We start from the raw sequence: 24,682 nt of genomic DNA on the forward strand, positions 1-24,682 counted from the left end.
TCATCTAGAAATTCAATTTACCTCAGGTAAACTCCTAAACTTCTTGGTTTAGTTATTTAAAGACAAGATGGGTGGTGGGGTGCAGATGAAGCCTGTTTTGTGACCCACAGCAAAATTATATATTTTTCTACATGTCCAATTGAATGTGAACTTTGTGAACTTATGCCTTAGAATAAAATATGGAGATATCATTTGTGAACAAGTTGTTATAATCAAATGAGGAGGGGTAGAGTGGCTCCCCTGTTTTCCCACTCTTGTTTTGACTGCAACAGGTTTTGTTTAAAAAATGCTTATCAATTCAGTGAGTGTTTATCTGGTTAAATGCTGTGACTGTAAAAGACATAAACAGCCAGCTCTCCTTGAGGTTTTTTTTAAAGAATAAAAAAAGATAGCATTTATTGTACTGAATCCATCTAAGTAAAATAATAAAAGCACTCCAACTTTCATGCACATACACATGCCCTTGCATGCCGACCGGAAGATTCTGCCCATGGATCTTGTAGATTGATGACTGGGATGGTTTCAGGCTGAGCTCAGCAGTCCCCCTGGGTCCGGTTACGAGATGATTTAAACATGTTGATGGACAATTTATCTTTTCTTCTGGAGATAGTGGCTGCTGGGTTGATATTTTAAAAATCTCTGCCTCTGGCATCTGGATAGTCAAACAGCAGACACAGTTTAAGCTTGCAAATTAGATGAAGAGAGAGAAAGAGAGAGAAGGTGGCCCACACAGGGATCTTGCCACTTAGGCATCCTTTCTACTTCTACCTGTGGCCTGGAGGAACATTTCTTACAATACAAAAGAAGGTTAGCTGACTTATCATATGATTCTCTCTCTTATTGATCAGTGACCCAAACATGGTTCTGGCTAGTGGATTCCAGGTGTAACTTGATTAAAATATGGTTGGGTGAATTCCTCTCCCAGCTAGAGTCATTGTCTGAAGTGATTACATCTAATACTTGTTCCTCACCCAGTTGAGTCTGGCTGCTCTGCTTTTCCATTGCAAATCCCATGTTTAGATGTCCATCTTTACTGCTGCATTTCCCCAAGACACCAGTAGGAGGTGTTAAACTAGAGTTTGTATGTTAAATGCTCAGTTGAAAAGTCACACTTGTGTGTCTTATCACACTCAATGGTGTGGAAAATGGTGGTTGCCTCCTAAGTGCTTTGTGGAGAAGCATTGTGACTATTTAAAAAGAAAATTCTTAAAGTTAGAAATTATATTTCTGATATGTTTGCTGTTTTATGTTTTCCCTATTGCCTGAATTTCTAGTTGATCCAGTATTTGATCCCTTGCCCTGGTGTGCTCCCTCCTGCACACTCAAGTCTCACCCTGTAGCCCAGTGTAAAAATTTAATGGCCCATGATGTTTTAAGGATAAAAATTCACATGTTAGGTTTAGATTTTGGAATGCAGCTTCTGATTCCATCAAGAGAACAACCAATTGCTCATTTGTGCAGTTGGCCTAAAAGTAAACAATATAAACTAAAAAAAAGACCACTGGCCAGAGCCCTAAAATTTACAGTCAACCACTAGTAGCAGCAGTTAACGTTTGCTTCTAGTTTAAGTCAGAGTCTGAGTTTGCTTGAGCACAGAATTGGAAAGTGAAGGCAATGTGTCATCTGCCTCAAGATTTGCCATGCTGCCCCATTGCAGAGGGAAGAGCAGGGGAGTGGAGATACAAAATCCTAGAATTTCCAGGGTTGGAATCAGGGAGCAGGGCAGCTGGAGAATGGAGACCATGATCTCCCCAGATGCATTGCAGCCTCAGACAAGTGGTCATCGGGAAATCCATCTGACAGGGCAAAAACAGGAAAGACAGGTAAACATAAAGCAAATTAATAATGGGAGTGTAATTCATTTCACATATATGCCTCTTACCTCTCTAAAAGGTGTGGTCTCTCTGTAGGTCATATAAAATCCTATATGTACAATTTTGCAACCCCATTTTTACAATGTAGGTTATCTAAAAGTTGCTTCTTTGCCCAATGTAGCACGGTGTCATGATATGGAGTTTCTTCATATGGAGCTTCTTCACTTGTATGGAAAGTACAATGTGGGCATTTTTAAAAGCTTTCTTCCCCTCACCTCCATTTTGAAGATTTCTGCTTTTTAGTGCCAGGAAATGTAGATTTGTTAGCCTTATAGTTTTGAATTAATATAGAATATAGAGATGTATATCTAGCCCCAAGGTGATATGCAAACATGACAAAGCAGCAATTCAAACCACCATCTTGAGCAAGCATTTTAAACAAATAAGAATTCAGACTTCTTATATTTGTGAGAGATGTACTGGAAACCAGAACAATATCTTAATACATTGAAGTACAAAAACGTGGGAGCTTGCAATAGTTGGCCCTAGTTTACTCCGATGAACTCGTGTCAAGCTTAATGTCATTGTGTGAAAGTGCTGAGCACTCATCAGGGAGTCTCAGTGGATGAAGAAATTTTGTGTATTTCCTTCAGATCAGTACTCATGAAGGCTTGGCATTAGATCAATATTGCCCTGCCTTCTTAGCCCAAGGGAACTTACAGAATAAATAGGATCCTCACAAAATGTCTGTCATTATTATAGACTACAATATATAAATTGTAGACTATAATATATAGGACAGAATTGTCCCAGGTTTGCACTAAAATAATGTTTTACCAGCCTGCTTAATGGTGGCTTTTCATGCTGTATCATCCCAAAACTATGCATTATTTATGCATTCCCAGGATATACGCCATTTAAATGACGGGTAGGCTCTGATACGCCTGCCACACGGTCACCTTGCCGCTTCATACGCCATCACCTCACCGCTTCATCACGCCAGGCACCACATTTAAAATACAGTCACACTTAGTGCTTCCAGCCCAGGACTGCAGCAAAGAAGACATGGCCCTGAAAGACAAAAAGACGGCAACCCTCGAGCACCTTTTGGACACCGTGAAGACCCGCTCTGATGTCCTCTAACCCCACTCTGGCCACAGGAGGGGCAGCTACATTCGGCTTGGTAGGCGAAGGCAGTGGCAATGTTGCACAGAAGAGGTTAGCCACCCATTGCAGATAGAGGATAAATGATCTCATTCGTGCGACCAGAATATGGCAACCATCTCATCATTCTAAACACACACGTAAGCCCATCACACATTCACTGGCATCTCACTCACTGCCATCTCAAGGGACATCACCACACATTCTCACTCACATACCCTCACATGTCCATCTGGCCTCTTCTGTTCTGGAGACTGCCTCCTCAACCTTCCCCACCTTGAGGCCATTTGCACAGATTAACATGTGCTTCCACACATACCCTGGGATACACTCCTTCCCCAGTCCAGCTCTCTTCCTGCAGCCTCTTTCCCAGGCAAGACCTTGCCCTGCAACCATTGAAAAGTCACCCACATATGGCTGATCTGGTAGGTAAAGACCTACCATGAGCCCCCCTAAAAGTGATTATGGTGATGTCTGTGAAGCCTGGCGCTGATGACTGCAAGTGCTGACTGAAACAAGGTAGGCAAGCAAACCTTGAAGTCCTGAGTGAAAAGTAACCCGCCAAGTGCATGTCTTATTTATGGTGTTGTGAAACATTTTGGTGTATTTTCCGGCCGATGTGGGAGGACGATCCACTGTGGGGGCGGGAATGAGTCTGGTGGGTTGGCCTTATAATGACATGCTGATGTAGTACAATGAGGTTCCCAATGTCCGAACGTGGGGAACGCGGCCCACCATCAGTGGGTGGAGCATACCATCGCAAGCTGGTTTCACAATGGCGCGAAACTGATTGCGCCATATTGTCCGTTCACGTCATCGAACATGGCCAACTCCAGCAGGCACAGAAAATCCCAGCCTTAGACCATAATATATAACATATATTTACAGGCTTTAATGTACAATATTACTAAAATATGAGCATCCATACAAGCTTTTCTATTTTCTCTATCGTTATCTTTTTCTATTATGCAAGGTTATTTTTACTTAAGTATAACAAATTAGTGAAACTCACTGTCCTGGTCTATCTATCCAAGTGTACAAAATAAGCATATCTAACAAATGCTAATAGAAACACAACACTTTAGTTTCAAATATACAAAACTTTCTATTTGGGTGTGTTCATAAGTATAAGTTTCAGTTCATACCTTTCTACTTGCCATGATTGCATCATCACTGAAGCATATCAAGTTTCTTCATGCATAAAAATAACTGCTGGAGATTTCAGGAGGAATCATAAAGAATATTAAAATCCAATTGGCTGTAGGCAGAACCTTGCAGAGGCAAAGGGACTGCCGGCTGCTGTCCGGCCACCCTCTGTCACCTCTCTTTGAGAAGGTGTGCACACCTTGTGCCACTCAGGCCAGTGGCAGGCCTTCTCCCAGGATTAAAGATCCTAGCGGCAGCAGTTCTGCCTGCCGAGAGCTGCCAGCCAATCAAGGAGGGATCGAGGAACATGTAAGTGATGGTGCAAAGGGAATCACGAGGGAGGGGGAGGGTAAGAGGTCGGCAGCAAGGGCCGACTTTCCTTCCTGATGCTGAGTCCCTCATTCTGGCATTGAGTGCCTTTGAATAAGGGACCTGCCCTCCTACCAGGAGCCCTCACGCAAACATACCAGCGTTTACTTGCCATGCTCCCCACATGAGAAACCCCTTCCCACTGCTGGGTTAATACCAGTGACAGCAGAGTGAAACTCAATTGGTGGTGGGGTGGGAAGGCTGTACATAGAAGGACTTAAATCGGCATGGCGATGGGAAGTTGGCTGGCCTCAATTAGTGACAGCCAGGAAAGCCATCCATGAACGGGCTTAAATCAGAGTGGAGGCGTGAAGGTGGCAGCAGCCCCATCAACCATCCTTCCAGCTGATTAACTGCCCCACTTGCCACCAAACTCAGCAAGGGAGAGGGCACAAGATTCCACTGTCCCAACGTTAGTTTAGTTGGTATTTGTTCCAATTTTAAAATCAGAATCCAAAAGGCTGTTCTCTAAAACAGTAACACGCACTGAAAGTTTCACATTTAAAAAGTAAGTAGAATGCAAATTATTAATGTATATGTTTGTAGCCCCTTTTATTTCCCCCCTACAAAATGTTTTGTAGGACATCAGGATTATTTTTAAAAGCTGAAAATAAATTCTTTTAACTGGAGACTGATATCCTTATTTGACTTTTGCTGGTTGGGAGCATGATACACTACTTATCATCAACAATGAGATGAGATAATAGTTCATTCGCAAAATGTCAGCTTGTCGGGAAGTTGGCTCCAACCCATCAACTTCCAGGTTGAAGTGGAGCACTTTAAACTGCTTCTGTGCAATCCCCTTAGGAGAGGCACTTTGCCTATTAACATATGTTAATTGCTCAATTAGTGTTATTTCAATTCACTTTCAAATTTAACAATGCATCCACCGGTTCTCTGGGCTGCCTGAAATTCGCCAGTGAAAGCAAGGCAAGAAAGATTACAGTAGTAATTGAATCAAACTCAAGCAAATATTTCAATAAATAGTTTATTAATTAACTTCCAGCTGCTTTCTTAGCTGACAGCAAGTAAGGTTTTCTTCACATTATTTTTGCCGAAAGCTAATTTTCTACATTTTGGAGGTTTTCTCAATCACATCAGAATGAATGGCATTATGGCTGCCTTAGACTGGATCTTGGATGAGGACCAATATGACCAGCGCCACTACGAGCAACAGCCTACTGTTCAAAGGCCTGTAGCTGGACTGCAGAGCGGGGAGTGACAGAGGGGTGCAGCTTACAGTCATTACCCCTGAAGCAAGATCTACAGGCAGAGACTGAGTTTCTCTGACATATCTGAAGATCTGGGTTTCAGGGGGCTCAGGCTGTCACCTCAGCTGGTGGCAGACATCTCCAACTTCTGAGAATATGACCTTATCAATGCTGGACCTGGTGGGCAGGCATCACCCAGCAGCTGTTAAAGTCGTCATCAGTCTCAACCTTTTATCCCTCGGAGGCATATCCAGGATCTTACAGTTGGTGGTGCAAAAGTACATTAGGTAGGGAATTGATGGCTTATTTGCAGGGCCAGCATTGGGTCAACTTTTTCTGCGATGAGGAGCAGATGTATGATTGAACATGCATCTTCAAGATATGCTCTGGTGCCTAGACAGGAATTGGAGGGCCCTTCAGTGCATGCAGCCAGGGTCTCCAGGCTGTGCTACTCTCTGCACAACATTGCGTAGCAGTGAACTTTAGACCTGCTGGAGAAGCAAGGCAAGGAGTTCAAATCCTCCTCAGACAACAGACTAGTCCAGCACTGAAGGAGGTCATTTGAGCTATTTAGCCTCTGCTGGCTTTTTCAAAGAGGAATTCAGCTCGTACCTCTTCCTCATGTCCCTGATTATTTTTTTCTTCTTCAAGTATTTGTTCAATTCCCTTTTCAAAGCAACTGTTGCATCTATTTCTACCACCATATCGAGCAGTGCATTCCAAATCCTATCCACTCGTTACGTAATGTCACGCCTGGTTCTTTTGCCAATTGTCTTAGGGAACTATTCCCTGGCGAGGGAAGGAGATTCCAGTGCATGTGGAGGATTAAATCCCCTAAAAGTGGTATTGGGTTGGGATGTCAACATCATCCTGTCACCTTCTAGGTTTCACGAGGAAGGGATTGAAGGAGAGCAGGGAACCTCCTTAGACTAATGGGTAAGTAATTAAAATATTCAAATAGATCTTTAAGCACCGTTTTAACCCTCAATTTGCCTTTAATAACCATGGCACCTGTTTCCCAACCTGTTAGCAATTTGCCAAGGGCCATGGGGGCGAGTACACAACGGAAAGAGCTTCTTTAGTGAAACTAACAGGCTGGGAAGGCTTTGAATGGTGACACTGAAGAGCTGCAGCCATGGCCAACTTACAACTTACAGGCTGATGCTCCCAGGCTCCTTCTCAGGAAGTGCTTTCAATGCTTGATACGTGATTGCCAACTTTTTGGAAGTCACTTCAGAGCCCAGCACTTCATTCACCTTCAGGAACACTTCCCTGTTTTCAGTCTTCACCATGTCATGGGAACAGCTCATGCAATGCCACCTTGCAATTCTGATGAGGGAAAAGAGGAGAACCAATACCATGACCAACAGCGCCAGCAGCAGCAAGAGCAACACCAGCAGTCTCCTCACCAGGCACCTTCCCTTCCACATGGATATAGAGAGCCAGCTTGAAGGAGGTGAGTCTCCCAACACAGGGTCTACAAGCAGATGATTAACTATCTCACCATGTCTAAGCACCAGAGTCTCAAGATACTTGGATTCCCACAAGTAGATCACTGTTGCTGTTTGTCGCTTTCTGGAACAAGACCTTCTTCCCAATGTAGAAGGTGGGTATGCATTGCAATGCTGAGGATGAGGGCTCCCACCAACCAAGGAAAGAAAGGAGAGATGCAATTGTTAACAATGGCTTGTGTGGAGAACGGGGAGGAACACCTTTTGTGGAGGGTGACTGTGAGGTATGTGTGTGGGAGGAGAGTACGATGAGGGTGAGTGTGAGTGTTGGCTGTTCAGATGGGGAGGTTTGGTGCCTGGAGAGAAAAGATGAGTGGGACTGCAAGGTGTTGTTCTGAAGAGTGTTGTGCAGGAGAATGCTGGGCAAATCAGAGTGTGGTTGCTGCAATCTCTAAAACACAAGTGCTGGTGAGTCCCTGTAACCTATTCTATAGTCCTTGTAATTTAGAATGGATGCCTCATCCCAACTCCATCCTTAATTTGTCAGGGAGCCCAGAGGCAAAATGTCAATTATTTTAGGCTCTAGTAAAGAGCAATGGCTGGGTATAAATTCAGTGAGTTGGCTTCCAGATCCAAAAATGGTCCCATCATTCTGGCAGTGACCAGGGTGTAATTAGTGGAGTGCCATAGGGACCAGTGCTTGGGCCTCAGCTATTTACAACCTATATCAATGCCTTAGATGAAGGCACAGGGTGGACTCTTCCATTGACGGCATGGATTTTGCCTGGTGGCTGGAGAGCTGACAAGAGACTCTCACTATCTTTTATTTGGAAGGCCCACTGGATCTTTTGCCAATTAGGCAGATCCAGGGACACCAGTAGGCCTTCCTCTAGAATTAAGTCCCCAGAGACAGAAGCCCTGCCCACCAAAAACTGCTAGCCAATCAGAGGCCAAAAACTCCTGTGATTGACAGTGCCACAGAGGAGATAGTGGTTGCTAAAAGCAAAATACTGTGGATGCTGGAAATCTGAAACAAAAACAGAAAACGCTGGAAAAACTCAGCAGGTCTAACAACATCTATGAAGAGAAAAAACAGAGTTAACATTTTAGTTCTTATGACTTCTTCAGAGCTAAAGGGAAATAAAACCGTAATGAAATTTATACTGTTTAAGAGGAGGTGGAGCAGGTGAAGCTGGATAGAAGGCCACTGATAGGTGGAGGCAAAGGAGAGATTGCTAGAGATGTCATGAACAAAAGGACAAAAGGATGTTAACGATAGTGATACTGGCTAAAGGAGGTGCTGATGGTGGCATTATGATCAGAAAGCAGAATGTGATAATGGCAGGACAATAGTAAGCACTCTGGAAAGAACAACATGAACAAGTGACAGATGGTCCTTGGTGGGGGAGGGGACGGTGGTGGGAAAAAAGATGAAACAATGAATAAAAATAAAAATAAATAAAAATAAAAAACAAGTGGATAAAAAATAAAAATTAAAAAATAAAAATTAAGAAATGAGAATGAATATTGAAAAAAGGGGATAAAAAGGGGGTGAGGATGGAGGAGCGAGTTCATGGTCTGAAGTTGTTGAACTCAATGTTAATTCCGGAAGGCTATAAAGTGCCTAATCGGAAGATGAGTTGCTGTTCCTCCAGTTTGCATTGGGCTTCACTGGAACATTACAGCAGGCCAAGGACGGACATTTGGCATGAGAGCAGGGTGGTGTGTTGAAATGGCAAGCGACAGGAAGGTCTGGGTCATGCTTGGGGACAGACCAAAGGTGTTCTGCAAAGCGGTCACCCAGTCTGCATTTGGTCTCTCCAATATAAAAGAGACCACACTGGGAGCAGTGGACTGCGGTTGCTGTTGGAACAGCACCCCCCAAACCCAACCTCCCCAGAGCCCAGGAGAAAGTTAAGCAATGGGGGGAGGGGATTTCTCAGAGTGAGCATCATGGGGAAGGGGGGCAGGGGGTTGGTTGCCGATGGGTACATCTCTGCCCAATGCCCATGCCCTTAATCAGGCACTGAGTGTCTTTGACCGATGGATCACCCCCCACTATGTGCACTCTTTTACCAGTTGTGTGACTGCATCAGGCATGTTTGAAGCTGGGTTAATCCTAACAGCAGTGGTAAGTGGTCATGAATTGGCCACTTAAGGGTCTTAATTGGCAGTGGGGTAGGAAGGTTCCTGACCAGAACTTAATTTCGGCAGAGTTGGGAAGGCGACAGGGTTTAGGTATGCCACCTAATGCCTAATTAAGTGCCCTTCTTGCCTCCAAGCTTGCTGCCTCCAGGAGCAAAAGATCTCACCCACAAAGTATAATATATCCTAGTTTACTAACAATACAAAGATGGGAACTTAAGTTGTGAGAAGGATGCAAAGGAATATGGACTGATTAAGTGATTGGATAAGAAGGCAGCAGATGGAGTATTTTATGGGGAAGGTTGAAATTATCCACTTTGGTAAAAAGATCAGAAAAGCAGACTATTTATTAAAAGGTGAGAGACCAGTAAATGTTGGTATTCAGGTGGATTTGCTGTGCCTTGTACTCAAATCACAGAAAGTTGACAAGCAGGTAGAACAAGCAATTAGAAAGGCAAATGGTTTGTTCATCTTAATCAGTCCTATGCCGCCTCCAGCACGTCTGCTTGGTGTCAGCAGCAGGTTTCCTCCTCCTGTTGCTGGGGAATATTATCTCCCCTCAGTCTCCGCCCTGCACTCAGCAGTACATCAAGAGAGGCATAATTAAAGCAGGGCACAGCCTTTGAGCATCCTGACTTCCTACTGACATTGTTTCCTTTGTTGTTTCCAACTTTAGGCTCCTCCAAATTCCATCTTTGGATTTGCCCTTTGAATGCTGGAGCTAAGACTGCACCATGTGGGTTCTCATCATGCCTGCTGCCATTCATTGGATAACAAACCCGGAATTCAAATGATAATTGAGGTGGCTGCATTAAAATGTCACCAGCAGGCACACTTAAGGCACTTGCAGGTTCTGAAGTGATATCTGATCCTTACAGTCCCAATATGTCTTGAGTAAATATCAGGGCTAATATCTATTTTTAAATTAAAATTATGCTGGTCCTTTGTGCAATTTTTCCCATAAGACATAAAGAAAATAAAAGATAGTTTGAATCATATCAATGAAGTATACTGTCACTTTAATTTACAGATTTATATCATCTTGTTCAATCTCTATTAGCAATGTGAGAATTAGAATATTAGACACTTATAATTTATTAATTTTTAAAAACTGGGATGAGGGAGTAATGCCACTTTAGATACAGTAGAGTCTTGTGGGGTCATATAACAGCATCACTGGTCATAGCAGAGATACAAGATGAAACCAAAACAGGAAAGGTATCTGGCTGGAACAGGGAAGGGCATCCTTTTTTCAAAGTGAGATCAGGGTCATTGGAAGTGCAGAGTGATAAGACTTATGAAATAAGCACAGAGTGTAAAAGGTATGCAGAATATGCAACATGGAAAAGAGAGAAAGATACAGTGAACCATCTGGTAAATGTAGGTACACAAGTCGTGTCACGCAAATGTAGCCACGCATGTGACCAAATTCTAAAAGCTCACTATATGGACAATGATGCATGTATTTGATGGGGTTACTATGGCAACAAAAAGATAGTTGATGTAATGAAGAAAAAGTGAACTTCCCCACACATCATTTCGGAGCCACACATGTTATAAACCACTGAAGCTTAGAGTGTACATATTTCAATGGCTGAAAAATAGTGGCTAAAATCATATTCCTCAGAAATTAATCTGCAATTGGCAGTAGTCACGTCATTTGGTTGCTGCCATTGTCAAGGTACTTTTCATTATTAGTCATTGGGCACTAAAGTCTGAACAACAACAGACCTATTGTTAAATATGAACTTAATTTAATAAAAAAACCTTGTGCATATGCAGCAATATAAATTGTTTCTTGATCAATCCACATTCTTTCTATGCCCAGGCAATACATTTACTTACATCTGGGGGCTATTCCAAAATTGGAAGACCTGTCTCACAGACTAGTCAAGCAACAGCCTGACATAGTCATTCTTACAGAAACATACCTTACAGACAATGTCCCAGACACCACCATCATCATCCCTAGGTATGTCCTGTCCCACTGGCAGGGAAGACCCAGCAGAGGTGGCGGCACAGTGGTATACAGTCGGGAGGGAATTCTCTGGGAGTCCTCGACGTCACCTCCGGACACCATGAGGTCTCATGGCATCAGGTAAAACATAAGCAAGGAAACCTCCTGCTGGTTACCACGTACCACCCCAGCCACCCCCCATCCCCAGTTGATGAATCAGTGCTCCTCTATGTTGAACACCACTTGGTGCCACTGAGCTTGGCAAGCGCTCAGAATGTACTCTGGGTGGGGCACTTCAATGTCCATCACCAACAGTGGCTTGGTAACACCACTATTGACCAAGTTGGCCGAGTCCTAAAGGACATAGTTGCTAGACTGGGTCTGCAGCAGTTGGTGAGGGAACCAACAAGAGGGAAAAACATACTTGACCTCATCTTCACTAACCTGCCTGCCGCAGATGCATCTGTCCATGACAGTATTGGTAAGAGTGACCACTGCATTGTCCTTGTGGAGATGAAGCCCCATCTTCACATTAAGGATGCCCTCCATCATATTATGTGGCACTACCACTGTGCTAAATGGGATAAATTTCGAACAGATCTAGCAACGCAAGACTGGGTATCCACAGGGTGCTGTGGGCCATCAGCAGCAGCAGAATTGTACTCAACCACAATCCGTAATCTCATGGCCTGGCATATCCCCTGCTCTGCAATTACCATCAAACCAGGGGATCAAGCCAGGTTAAATAAAGGTTGCAAAACGGCATGTCAGGAGCAGCACAGGGCACACCTAAAAATGAGGCGTCAACCTGATGAAGCTATAACTCAGGACTACTTGCAAACTGAGCAGCATAAGCAGTAATGATAGACAGAGCTATGCGATCTCATAAACAACGCATCAGATCTAAGCTCTGCAGTCCTGTCACAACAAGTTATGAAAGGTGGTGGACAATTAAACAACTCACTGGAGGGGGAGATTCCACAAATATCCCCATCCTCATTGATGGGGGTGCCCAACACATCAGTGCAAAAGATATGACTGAAGCATTCACAACAATCTTCAGCCAGAAGTGCCAGGTGGATGTTCCATCTGGGCCTCCTCCGGAGGTCCCCAGCATCACAGATGCCAGTCTTCAGCCAATTCAATTCACTCTACATGATATCAAGAAATGGCTGAAGGCACTGGATGCTGCAAATACCATGGGCCCTGACAGTATTCCAGCAATAGTACTGAAGGCTTGTGCTCCAGAACTTGCCACGGCCCTAGCCAAGCTGTTCCAATACAGCTACAGCACTGGCATTTACCCGGCTATGTGGAAAATTGCCCAGGTATGTCCTGCACACAAAAAGTAGGACAAATATAACCTGGCCAATTACTGCCCCATCAGTCTACTCTCGATCATCTATAAAGTGATGGAAGAGGTCATCAACAGTGCTATCAAGCAGCACTTGCTTAGCAATAACCTGCTCACTGATGCCCAGTTTGGGTTCCACAAGGGCCACACAGCTCCTGACCTCATTACAGCCTTGGTTCAAATATGGACAGAAGAGCTGAACTCCAGGGGTGAGGTGAGAGTGACTACCCTTGACATCAAGGCAGAATTTGACTGAGTGTAGCATCAAGGAACCCTAGCAAAACTGGAGTCAATGGGAATTGGGAGAAATATCTCTGTTGGTTGAAGTCATGCCTAGCACAAAGGAAGATAGTTGTAGTTGTTCAAGGTCAATCATCCCAGTTCCAGGACCTCACTGCAGGAGTTCTTCAGGGTAGTGTACTCGGCCCAACCATCTTCAGCTGCTTTATCAATTACCTTCCTTCTATCATCAGGTCAGAAGTGGGGACGTTTGCTGATGAGTGCACAATGTTCAGCACCACCTTCATCACTCAGATACTGAAGCAGTCCATGTCCAAATGCAGCAAGACATGGACAATATCCAGGTTTGGGCTGACAAGTGGGAAATAACATTTGTGCCAGGCAATGACCATCTCCAACAAGAGAGAATCTAACCAATCATTCCATGACATTCAATAGCATTACCATCACTGAATCCCCCACTATCAACATCTTGGGGGTTACCATTGACCAGAAACTGAACTGGACTAGCCATGTAAATATTGTGGCTACTAGAGTAGGTCAGAGACTAGGAATCCTGCGGCAAGTAACTCACCTCATGACTCCCCAAAGCCTCTCCACCATCTACAAGGCACAAGTCAGGAGTGTGATGGAATGCTCTCCGCTTGACTGGATGAGTGCAGCTCCAACAACACTCAAGAAGCTTGAAACCATCCAGAACAAAGCAGCCCACTTGATCGGCATCACATCCACAAACATTCACTCCCTCCCCCACTGGCGCATTGTGACAGCAGTGTGTACCACCTACAAGATGCACTGCAGAAACTCATCAAGGCTCCTTAGGTAGCACCTTCCAAACCCATGACCACTACCATCTAGAAGGGCAAGGGCAGCAGACACATTGGAACACCACCACTTGGAAGTTCCCCTCCAAGCCACCCATCATCCTGACTTGGAAATATATCGCCGTTCTTTCATTGTCACTGGGTCAAAATCCTGGAACACCCTCCCTAACAGCACTGTGATGTACCTACACCACATGGACTGCTGCAGTTCAAGAAGGCAGCTCGCACCACCTTCTCAAGGGCAATTAGGGATGGGCAATAAATGCTTACCTAACCAGCGATGCCCACATGAATAAAAAAAATGTTGTTTAGTTGCATTGGAAAGAATAAGGACTTGCTGCCTTGAATCTTCTGATGTTCAGAGCAGTCAATTCTGGACTTAAGTCTGTGATGTGCATTCGGACCCTGCAGATGTCCTGGTTCATACCCAGCAGTCTAGTTTAAAGTTCCAATGGGCTGATTTGCCTTGCCCAGGACATTAAGCGAATGTCATTTTAGATACAGAGTGTCAGATTTGGGCCAGATACATGAGACTTACTTGGGTACATAGACTGAAAATGTTACACAGTTTAATTATGGTCTAACTCAGTGATTAATCAGCACAACGAAAGGAGCAACACAACGCACCCCTCCAATCACTTCCCACAAAACCCTTTTTCCTAACTACCATCCCCTCTGACTCAACCATGCCCCCAACCCACACATACATCCAACCATTGAAAAACTTGAGACCTTTAAAAAACTTGCCTGAATATGGTAGCTACTGTCAGGAAATAGGTGTGTCCTCTCTTTTCTGTCATCCTCTACGTTCACCGGTCTTGCCCTGGAGGATCTGTGCTGGTCTATTTCTGCTGCAGCCAGAATCAGAAGCCTTGGCTGAAACTACGCAATGGAGTCAGGGCACAGAAAACTTCTCAGGCAGCAGCAGTGCAACCAGCATTGTCGCTAACCGGAAGATCTGGGCCATTATACCTTTCTTAGATTTTTAGTTCATGTTTATGATATTCATTTTCATCAAAATAATCCACTTCTGCTCACTTGCTGATTTTCTTATCACCCTAATGTTGCAAAGTAATGTCCTGAAGCTTCTGGTGCCCAGAACAGTGAAACATGGATTTAAGTGTTGGTGCGCACACGCATGTGCAATAATTGCCAGGGAAGTTTAAACTGTTGATGGGCAGACTTGTGCTGCTTGGGACACTAGGGATTTCAGTGTTGGCAACTTGGGCCAGATACGTGGAACTTAATGGGATACTTACTTTGGAAATGTTATGATGGTGAATACCTGGTGATTAGCCAGCGTAACTGAACTGAGAACCACAGCTGACACCCCCCAAATCACCACGCCCGACCCAACCTGATTACCCCCCTTACCTGACACCCACCTCATCCACCCACCCACTCACTAACTCATTGAAAGACTTGAGACATTTAAAAACTTACCTGAATATGGCAGGTACTGTCATAAAAGGGGTATTCATCCGTCTTCTTCATCCATCTTCTTCTACGCTCACAAGTCTTGTCCTGAAGAGGCTATGCTGGCTCATTTCTGCTGCAGCGAGGATCTGGAGTCCCCACTGTATATGCACAATATTTTTTTTATTCATTCACAAGATGTGAGTTTCGCTGGCTGAGCCAGCATTTATTGCCTATCCCTAGTTGCCCTTGAGAAGGTGGTGGTGAGCTGCCTTCTTGAGCTGTTGCAGTCCATGTGGTGTGAGTACACCCACAACGTTGTTAGGAAGGGGGTCCAGGATTTTGACCTGGCGAAAATATAGTCAGGGTGCAGAATACCTTGTGGGCTGACTGGAAGATCTGGGCCTCTGAGTTTAATGAACAAAGTCAGCAAAACCTTGCATTGAATGCCACAATTGGATCTGTAACATTGACAAGAAGTTTCCTGGTTGTATTTATTTTCCAGTAAACCAAACATGCACACACTGTTACATTTATATGACAACTTAATAGATGCCAATTACTCCAGCTTGCATCTTTCTTCCATACATGAAGTAAATTACTTCAAACTTATAAAAAAATTGCATCTAGACCACTGATGGTTATAAAGGCCAATTGCCTTCTCGCATCTGGAGTATCTTCCTGAAACATGGATTGCCAAATCTTTCTTTGTGGTCAGAAAAAACATGTGCAACTTATTTGTCACAATGATATCACACACCAGGCACAGTAGTGCCTTTTCATTTCAGTAAGATTTGCAACCATGTTATCCTGTAAGGATGATGTCCAGTTACTTTAAATTATTGCAGCAGTTTGTTATTTCTAACTGACCAGCTATATTGAGTATGACCCCTCCTCCAACTCCAATCCATACTTTATTTGGGAATTATAACGTAGATTGTAAGCAACCTTTCGTACATTTAACAACACCCATCTTCCAGCATCTTATCCGATTAGTTGACATTTATTTGCAGCAATGTTGTTGAAAGCTTTTTAGATTTATTGTAACAATGGCCACCAGTGCCATAAATAGAACAGTAACTTATTGCTGCAATTTGCAACTCTTGGTGGAGTGACCTTGCCTTAACTACATTACAACAGTGACTACATTTCAAAAAGTACTTCATTGGCTGTAAAGAACTCTGGGATATCCTGAGGTCATGAAAGGTGCTATACAAATGCAATTTTTTAATCCTTAAGTAACTACCTCTGCACTGGAGCAGGTATTTATTGCAGAACAGTGGGAGTTGTACATGCAATAAAGGGGAAATAGCAGCTCCAAACAGAAAAAAAAACACAATTTATAGTGGCAAATGTAAAAATATAGAAAGAATACTTATTTAAAGTATAGTTGAAAACAAAGTCAATCTGTTTTAGTGTCACTTTTTCACTTCCTAAATGTCACATCAGATTTGAGTACTGAAACTAGTCAGTTAGTTCCTTCAGCCAACTAAAATAACTATTTCAATAGGAAGTAAAACAAGCAACTAAATGTAAACTGAACAATAAGGAGCTTGATTTGACTAAGTACATTGATTTAAAGTTCTATTTCTGCATTTGAAACAATGCTGATCAATGACTGTTTTTTGTTTAATTCAAGGGCAAGTGCAAGTGTATATGAATTACTGTTATGATTCTTTAGGCTGAAGGGAAATATTGGTGGTAAAAGGTCTCTAAAGATTCCTTTCTAGGTTTGTAAACTATAGTGTTCAGTGGCTATTACATCAGTTCTTCTTTCTGTATAAGTTACTCATTTTGCTGAATCATGTAATGTGTCTGTGGCTATGTGAATTGATCTAGGTAACCTTCATATAGAGTATAGAAAGCAGACTATTCCAGGGCCTTACCCAGACCCCTGTACCTTATTCTGGACTCAGTAAAATGTGATTGAGCTGAACTGCCAAGGATTTTCTGTTCTCCAGTTATCAGTCACTTTGTTTTGAGTATCAGATTCATAAAGTTCAATGGTTAAAGCTCAATTGGATTTCTTTATCACCCTTTGTGTATTTCTGGAACAGTGTAAATTCCCTTTGTACAATTAATTTGAACAACCAACAATTCTTCTAAAACAAGGTCAAAGTTAGGGAGCTTCCAAAATCTATTGGACATTAAGCACTTTATTTGATAGTGTGCTATTTCTGTCAGGTACACAGTCCTCTTGCTGGTAATGACACATGATCAATGTGAAGCGAACAAGTTCCATATCTTCAAAAGAATCCCAAGCCTAGATTTTCCTTATCTAGAGAAAGGCTGGAGCTATAATAATCACAGGCTTCTTCCTAATGGGACTCCAATGGTAATGCTGGGGATTATCAATATAGGGTAAGTGTGAGTGGAGCATTCAGATCATCTATTAGAGCAACTTACTTGTTGAGCCTCAGCATCAATTAAAATGTTTCTTGCTCTGGGTAGGTCCATTTGCAGTTCTCACAAAGTCAATATAAAAATTAGCAATTTTACTGAGACAAGACATTAGGAAAATGCAGGAAAGTGGAAATAAATGACATTGATGGAGCCTCTTCTGATACTAGAGTTAAGGCAAATGTTGGGGATATGTAGAAGTGATATTATATCTGGGCTACGTGATACACAATTGTGAAGGGCTACAAGACTCAGGTCTGAGTGTGATAAAATACTCACCATAGAGTTATAGAGCTGAATTTTGCCGTCGGCAAGCAGAGGGGCGGGGCCCACTCACCGACGCATAAAATGACGCAGGATGACGTCGGGGGGAACCTCCAATATCATCCCACCCCATTTAAATTTTCAGGAAGGCGGGGGCACAGCGAGATCAGCTGCAGGCCCGCCGACCTGTCAATGGCCACAGGCAGGATGAGGTTTCATGTAGGGATTGAAAAAGTTTAATAAAGTTTTAGTGTAATTTATGAACATGTCCCATGAGGGGGAGATGTTAAGGATTTTTTTTTCTATTTTTAATGTTTTTAAAACCATCAGCTATCTCCCTGAGGCAACACTTAGCCTCAGGGAGATGTGCACTCTTTCGTGCACATGCACGAAAGAGTGCACTCTCGCTTTTGGGGAATCCCCCCTGCCTGCACAGGAAGCGCATAGTGTTTCTTGGTGGACGTCATGCTGGGTGGGCCTTAATTGGCCCACCCACGTAAAATGGCGGCAGGGCCCGCTTCTCCGGCAGGGATCAGCTCCCCACCCGCCGGAGATTGGGTCGGGCCCGCCCGCCCAGCAGTAGAAAATTCTGCACATAGAGTTTTACAGCACGGACAGAGGCCCTTCAGCCCATCATGTCTGTACCGGTCATCAAGCACCTATCTACTCTAATCACATTTTCCAGCACTTGGACCATAGCCCTGTAAACTATGGCATTTCAAGTGTTCATCTAAGTACTTCTTATATGTTGTGAAGGTTCCCGCCACTATCACCCATTCAGGCAATGAGTTCCAGATACCCCCCAACCATTGGGTGAAAAAAGTTTTCCTCAAATCACCTCTAAACCTCTGGCCCCTTACCTTAAATATATGCCCCCTGGTTATTGACCCCTGTACTAAGGGGAAAAATCTCTTCTTACCCTACCCTATCTTTGCCCCTCATAATTTTGTGCACCTCTATCAGATCTCCCCTCAGCTGTCTCTGCTCTGAGGGAAACAATCTAGCCTATCTGGTCTTTCTTCATGGCTGAAATGCTTTAGCCCAGGCAATCCTTGTGAATCTCCTCTGCACCCTTTCTAGTGCAATCGCGTCCTTCCTATACTGGGGTGACCAGAACTGCACACAGTACTCCAGATGTGGCCTAACTAACGCTTTATGCAGCTCCAACATAACCTCCCTGCTCTTGTATTCAGTGCCTCAACTAATAAAGGCAAATATCCCATATGCTTTCTTAAACACCTTATCTACCTGTCCAGCTGCCTTCAAGGAGTTATGGACATGCACATCAAGGTCCCTCTGATCCTCTACTTCCTAGGGTCTTACCATTCATCATGTATTCCCTTGCCTTGTCAGTAGCTGCTCCCAATCCACTTATTTTTATGGATGCAGCCACAACACTACTCAAGAAACTCAATTCCATCTAGGCAGAGCATTCTGCTTGTACAATACCCATTTGCCAATGGACCCAATATACATTACCTTTAGTGTTATGGTTACAGTATGTAGTATCTTCTGGATGCATTGCACCAAGCTTACTTTGACAGCACCTCCCAGCCCATGTTGCTACTGTGAAGAAGCAGCACAGTAATATCATCCAAACACAATCACCTTGCAAAGAAACCTAATAGTGAAGATCTCTATGAGGAAACCTCCCCATAAGTAGCTGGGAATCAACCAGGAGTGCAGCAGCATCTTGAACATGTGAAGGCCAACCACTGTTGATAGTGACAGACGTTAATTGCTATTCCTTTTGGACAACAGGCTTTATCTTGACTTCCACATCTGGCAACTAATAGCGTTGTCCACATGATTTCTCACCAGCTTCCCTCAAAATATATTCCAGCACCTGCACACAAAATTCAAAGGGCTGAATTTTCACCTCAGCTTGTGGGCGCGTGCCCGACACGCACAAGAGTGAAATAGTGCGTGATGACGTTGGGCAAGCGCCCAACATCATCACACACTCGCACGATATTTCAGTTGGCGGGCGCATGTGGGAGTCGGCAGTGCGCCTGCCAACAATTAAAATTAATTAAATTGAATATTCCCCTGTCTATTCAACCATATGGTTGGCAGGTGGGCAAATAGGCCAAGCAGCCTTTGCGAAACTTCATCCATGGGTGGGATGAGGTTTTGAACAGTGATTTAAAAAAATGTACAAACTTTTAAAACTCATTTTTAACATGTCCCTGCTCATGTTTTCCTTAATTTTAAAATTTTTATTTGTAAAGTTAAAAATCTTCAGCTCCATGAGGCAGTTCTGTGTCTTTAAGCAACTTTCACTGAGCTCAACTGTACGCATGCGCTGACTTCCACACTAGCCGTCCTCCCATCCCACCCAGGCAGCACTGAGTGTTTCAGCGCGCGATTCACGCTGGCTGGCCAATTAACAGTCTGGGCCCGATCACGGGTGGCGGGACTGTTGCGCGGCAGCTCCCAGACCCACCTGCCGCACCAATCTGATGAATGGAGAATCCTCCCTAAAGCTCCCACTTGTGCAACTTTCGGACATCTTTACCAAAAGCAACGTCTGGCTACATTACATATGTAACAATAATTTGACTAATACTTAATTTGTGCAGTAACATGTTATCTTCATGTTTCCCTTTGGTGCCAGTTGAACCCCAAAGCTAAATCTAGTGTTTCCCTTTGAGCAACCTGAGTGGCAAGACTGCATGAAGTGGCTGATTGCTGTGTTCCAGTTGGAAACTCTGAGGCCAGAAGTAGACCTTGTTACATAGCAGCTAGATCCAAAGGTGACCCAGAGGTACCTCTTGCTTGTGTGTGTGTGTGGAACAAGAATCATAACTGAGTTGTACTTGGTCTGCCTTAGATATTAGGATCATTCTGGATGTGTCCTCCATATTCTGATTGGGAGGTACCAGTGGGTGAGTGCCAAGCAGTTTTAGTGCTGCATAACCAGCCTGACATCTCTTTGTTGTTCCTCTGCCTTTTCCAAAAAGCAAAAGATACAAGGGAATCCCAAATGGGAATCTCCGTGCTGTCTGAAATTAGGAGAGGGAATGGAAAAATGGCAGCACCACAGTTAATAGCACAAAATCCAGACTTGAATAATGTTTTTGCTAATCCCTTAAAACTGTTATGTGGTGTCTTGCCTTTTCCCTTTCACCTAGCATTGTTGAATGTCTCCTTTATCCAGTGTGGACACAAATGATAGAAAGTGGGAGTTATGATTTTATCAGACATATGCATCTCATTTGCACATGGTCAGTAAAGTGGGTTCAATCCCAACTGAACAGAACTCCAGTCCATTTTTCACTCCCAGCCATCTGCTTTACAACAGTACAACAAATGGCCAGGGGCAGAAAATCCAGGCTCTATTATTATAACTAAATAGTTTTAAATCCTATCAAATATTCAGTATTTATTTTAATTTTACCATAGAACGGAATCCAGAACAGGCATGATGGACCGTATGGTCTTCTTCCTGTGCAGCATTATGATATGAATTACTGGGGAAATGATTTAAAAGATGCAGTCAATTTTTCCATTACTTTAAAATTGCTATGTCTCAAAAGCTTGTCAATTAGTTTCACTCCATTGCCAGAAGCTGAAATTAAATGCTAGGTCTTAGTACATGACACAGTATAAGAAAATGTACTGTAGGTGACAACAGAATTGTCATAATCCAAATAAATGCAGACACCAGCAGTTGCTTTCTATACAAGGTCTTATCTTTCATTTTAATATTTGCATGAAGTTTTGGAAAGAACTTTGAAAATAAAATGTTATCTCATTATAGTAAGTTTAGCTTGACCATCTTCAACAATCCTGAAGACATGTAAAAATGGGAAGTCATTAAATGCACTGTGACAATACCATCAGTCAATGGCCAAGTAATTTAACCAATAACTTAATCTAATTATTTGTTCTTTCCTTTAGTAATGCAATAAGATGCCAGTGATAAAGGTGGGAAATGTGGTCAATTAATAAACTGATAAATTGTGAAAAGAAGCTAGAAGCAATGCACACTGGGTTTTAGATTAGTCACTGTGCGAACGGTGTTGAATTCGCTTCTTTCACACCATATGTATATTGCGGGATTTTAAAGGATTTATTGAATCATAGAACTTGCCTAGTGCATGTCAGATCCAAAGGCCCAAACTGACTTTGAAGTAAAGCAGAGTGAGACTTTCACTTGCAAGCTAACTCATTCCACTTTGTTCTGGTGTTTGGCTAACCTGGGGCAGAATTTTGACCTTGGCGGGCGGGCTTGGCAGGGTGGGCGGTGGTGGTCGGGAAGCCTTTTGCCACCTGCGATCGATGCCAGAAGGCAGTTTCACACTGGCAGGCCAATTAAGGTCCGCTCAGCATGGAAAGCTGGCTGGAGAACCTCCGAGAAGGGGCAGGCGGTGGGGGGGGGGGGGATTTCCTGTTGTCTGCCGGGTCCAATGGCGTCCTGGCGGCCAATTCAAAAATGGGACAGGCAGCCCCAGGAAGGCTGCCTGCATTGGAGTTGCAACAGCGACATGGCTGCAACCCAGGAAGGAAAATATGCGGGAGGTGAGGTCGACGAGGCAGTTGGCCCTCCAATACATGCCTCGCTGCCCTCCTGGAGGAGGTGGCTGCCAGAAGGGACACCCTTGTCCCCAGAGACGGGAGGAGGAGGCTACACTTCATCAAGAAGGTATGGGAGGAGGTGGCAGCTCGTGTGAGCAGCCACACGTGGTGCAGTGTATCTGGCACAAGAGCCGGAAGCGCTTCAATGATCTGCTGTGCGCAGGAAGGGTGAATACTGTGCTGGCCTGGGTCAGTGTGGAGAAGTGTTAAGGGTTGGCCTTATGGAGCTCATGGGTGTTAGAGTCTGAATGCCAGCTGTCAATGATGCCGGAGTTGACCAAGGGGGTGAGCCCTGGCTGCTTGGGCTGAGTGCCTTGCGGTTTAAGGATCATGACTCAGATGTGCCCTGCCAGGTGCTCCTCAGCTGAGGTTAGCCAGGCTGCAATGGAGCTGCAACTAGAGAGTGGATTAATCAATGCTCCTCTAACATCCCATTACAATATTGGGAGGTCACAGACTGGCAGGGGACCCTCCTCATCCTCTCCTCCTATGAGCAGGAGGCCTTGGAGCTTGAGAGGTGCCATGCACCTTGGTCAACCAGCAGCAGTGAGGTTGGGTTTCAAATGAAGGTAAGAGTGCAGTGCACTGAGGTGAGAATTTCGGCTTCTGCAACCATTCTAGTGTAGTCTCTTCATTGATGTGAGCCTCGAACCCGGAGTCCCCATTGATAGTTGAAAGATGATGCAGATCTCCTTTGTCTCACCAGGGCGCCTGGCATGCACAGTGACATTGTGATGACTTTAACTAATGACATATCCTTCTTCTCCCTTTAGGTTCACCAGCAGGCACTCAGGACCCTGAAGGCCCACCCCCCAACTCCAGAGGACCACCATGCTTCCCACGCACCTGTGTCACACCTGCTCTCTCAAGCAGGCACCAGTTCAGATATCAGCACCTCAGTGGGCATTAGATTGCCGTCTAGCCTCTCAGTGCACATTGGTGAGGGCACTTCACACTCGCTTGAGGTGCAGGCAGAGGCAGAGAGGGCCCAGGGTGCTGGCATTCGGAGGACTGCTGATAACCAGGGCAATGATCAGTCAATGACTGATGAAAGGCCTCTGGAGTCGTCCATTAGGCAGCAGATGCTGGAAGTCCAGCAGGGTATGCGGGAGGATCTGATGGAGATACATGAGGGGATACGTGCCATGGTCTCCATTTTGGAGGAGTCCCTGTGGAACATGACCACTGCGTTGACCCTCATGGCCGAGCGTAATGCCTCCTTCATGGCGAGAGTGATGACTCTCATGGAGAGGCTGCTCCAGGGACAGAATCAGGGGTCCCTGGGAATGCACTTGGACCTGCTAGCCCACACACAATGACCTCAGCTGCACAGTATCCGTGTGTGAGATGGATCAGGCACCCAGTATCCCAGCTAGGTACCCGTCCATCAATGGTGAGCAGGTAGATCCAGAGCAACCTCACGTTGGTGCAAGAGCTGCCTGTCATCTCTGTGGGTTTCCCTCAGGGCACTCTGAATGATGGCAGCAGACCCTCCACCCCTCTGCCAGTGATGTGGCATCTGATGAGGCACTGGCCGCTCCTCCACCCGTGGGGCCAGCACAGGCTCCACTGGCCAGATGACAACTGCCAAGGCCATCAAGGCCAACAAGTCAGCAGAGTCAGTAGGCTGTCTCCATTGCCGGTGCCAGTGATGGGGGAGCACCTGTACATGGCACCCGTAAATGTAAGTTTAAAGTACCTTAAGCACAAGAGGGACTGGTCATGGATGATCTTTTGTTCCCCCATTTTGGTTTTCATTTTTTAATGTTGTGACTACCAACACGAGTTAATGTTCAGTTTAAGAATCTGTGAGTTCCAACATTAAATGACTTTTGATTTCGTGCTATTGGCCTGAGTATGCTTCATTTGTTCTGTAGATGCAGGGTAGGTCAATATTTAATGATGGACATGGGTCTCTTGAAATTTTATTGCACAGAAACCCAGTCACCCACTGGCACACTGATGGCCATATTTGTACAGTTGATGACACCCTGGATGCGGGGGACCCAGCAATCTCTGCAAAGCCTCTGGTCGCTCAGCCTGGCTGGCTTCGTCTGTGCAGAAATGAAAGCCAGTACCCACCTGAACAGAGCTTCTGTCACCAGTTTGATGCAACTGTGGACAGCCGATTAGGAGACTCCACACAGATCCCCCAATGAGCCCTGGAAAGAGCTGGAGGTATAGAAGTTGAGGGCCAGCGTGACCTTCAGCATCACAGGCATGGGGTGTCCATCCACACAGTCGGAGTTGATCCCAGGCCCGATCATCTGACAAATGGAGTTAATGGTCTCCCTGGAGATGTGGAGACCCTCAGCATTGCACCTCAGACATATTAAGGTAGCTCCA

General features: G+C 44.5%; 1 long non-coding RNA gene across 1 annotated transcript; it reads left to right on the forward strand.

The window, feature by feature from the left end:
- Positions 1–672: 672 nt before the first annotated feature.
- On the forward strand, positions 673–10,298 carry LOC121281563. The gene is made up of 2 exons (XR_005943868.1): positions 673–807; positions 9,977–10,298. It is a non-coding gene; the product is annotated as an uncharacterized LOC121281563 (long non-coding RNA).
- The last annotated feature ends 14,384 nt before the right edge of the window (positions 10,299–24,682 follow it).

Source organism: Carcharodon carcharias, chromosome 8 (assembly GCF_017639515.1).
Source record: "Carcharodon carcharias isolate sCarCar2 chromosome 8, sCarCar2.pri, whole genome shotgun sequence".
Taxonomy (NCBI): domain Eukaryota; kingdom Metazoa; phylum Chordata; class Chondrichthyes; order Lamniformes; family Lamnidae; genus Carcharodon; species Carcharodon carcharias.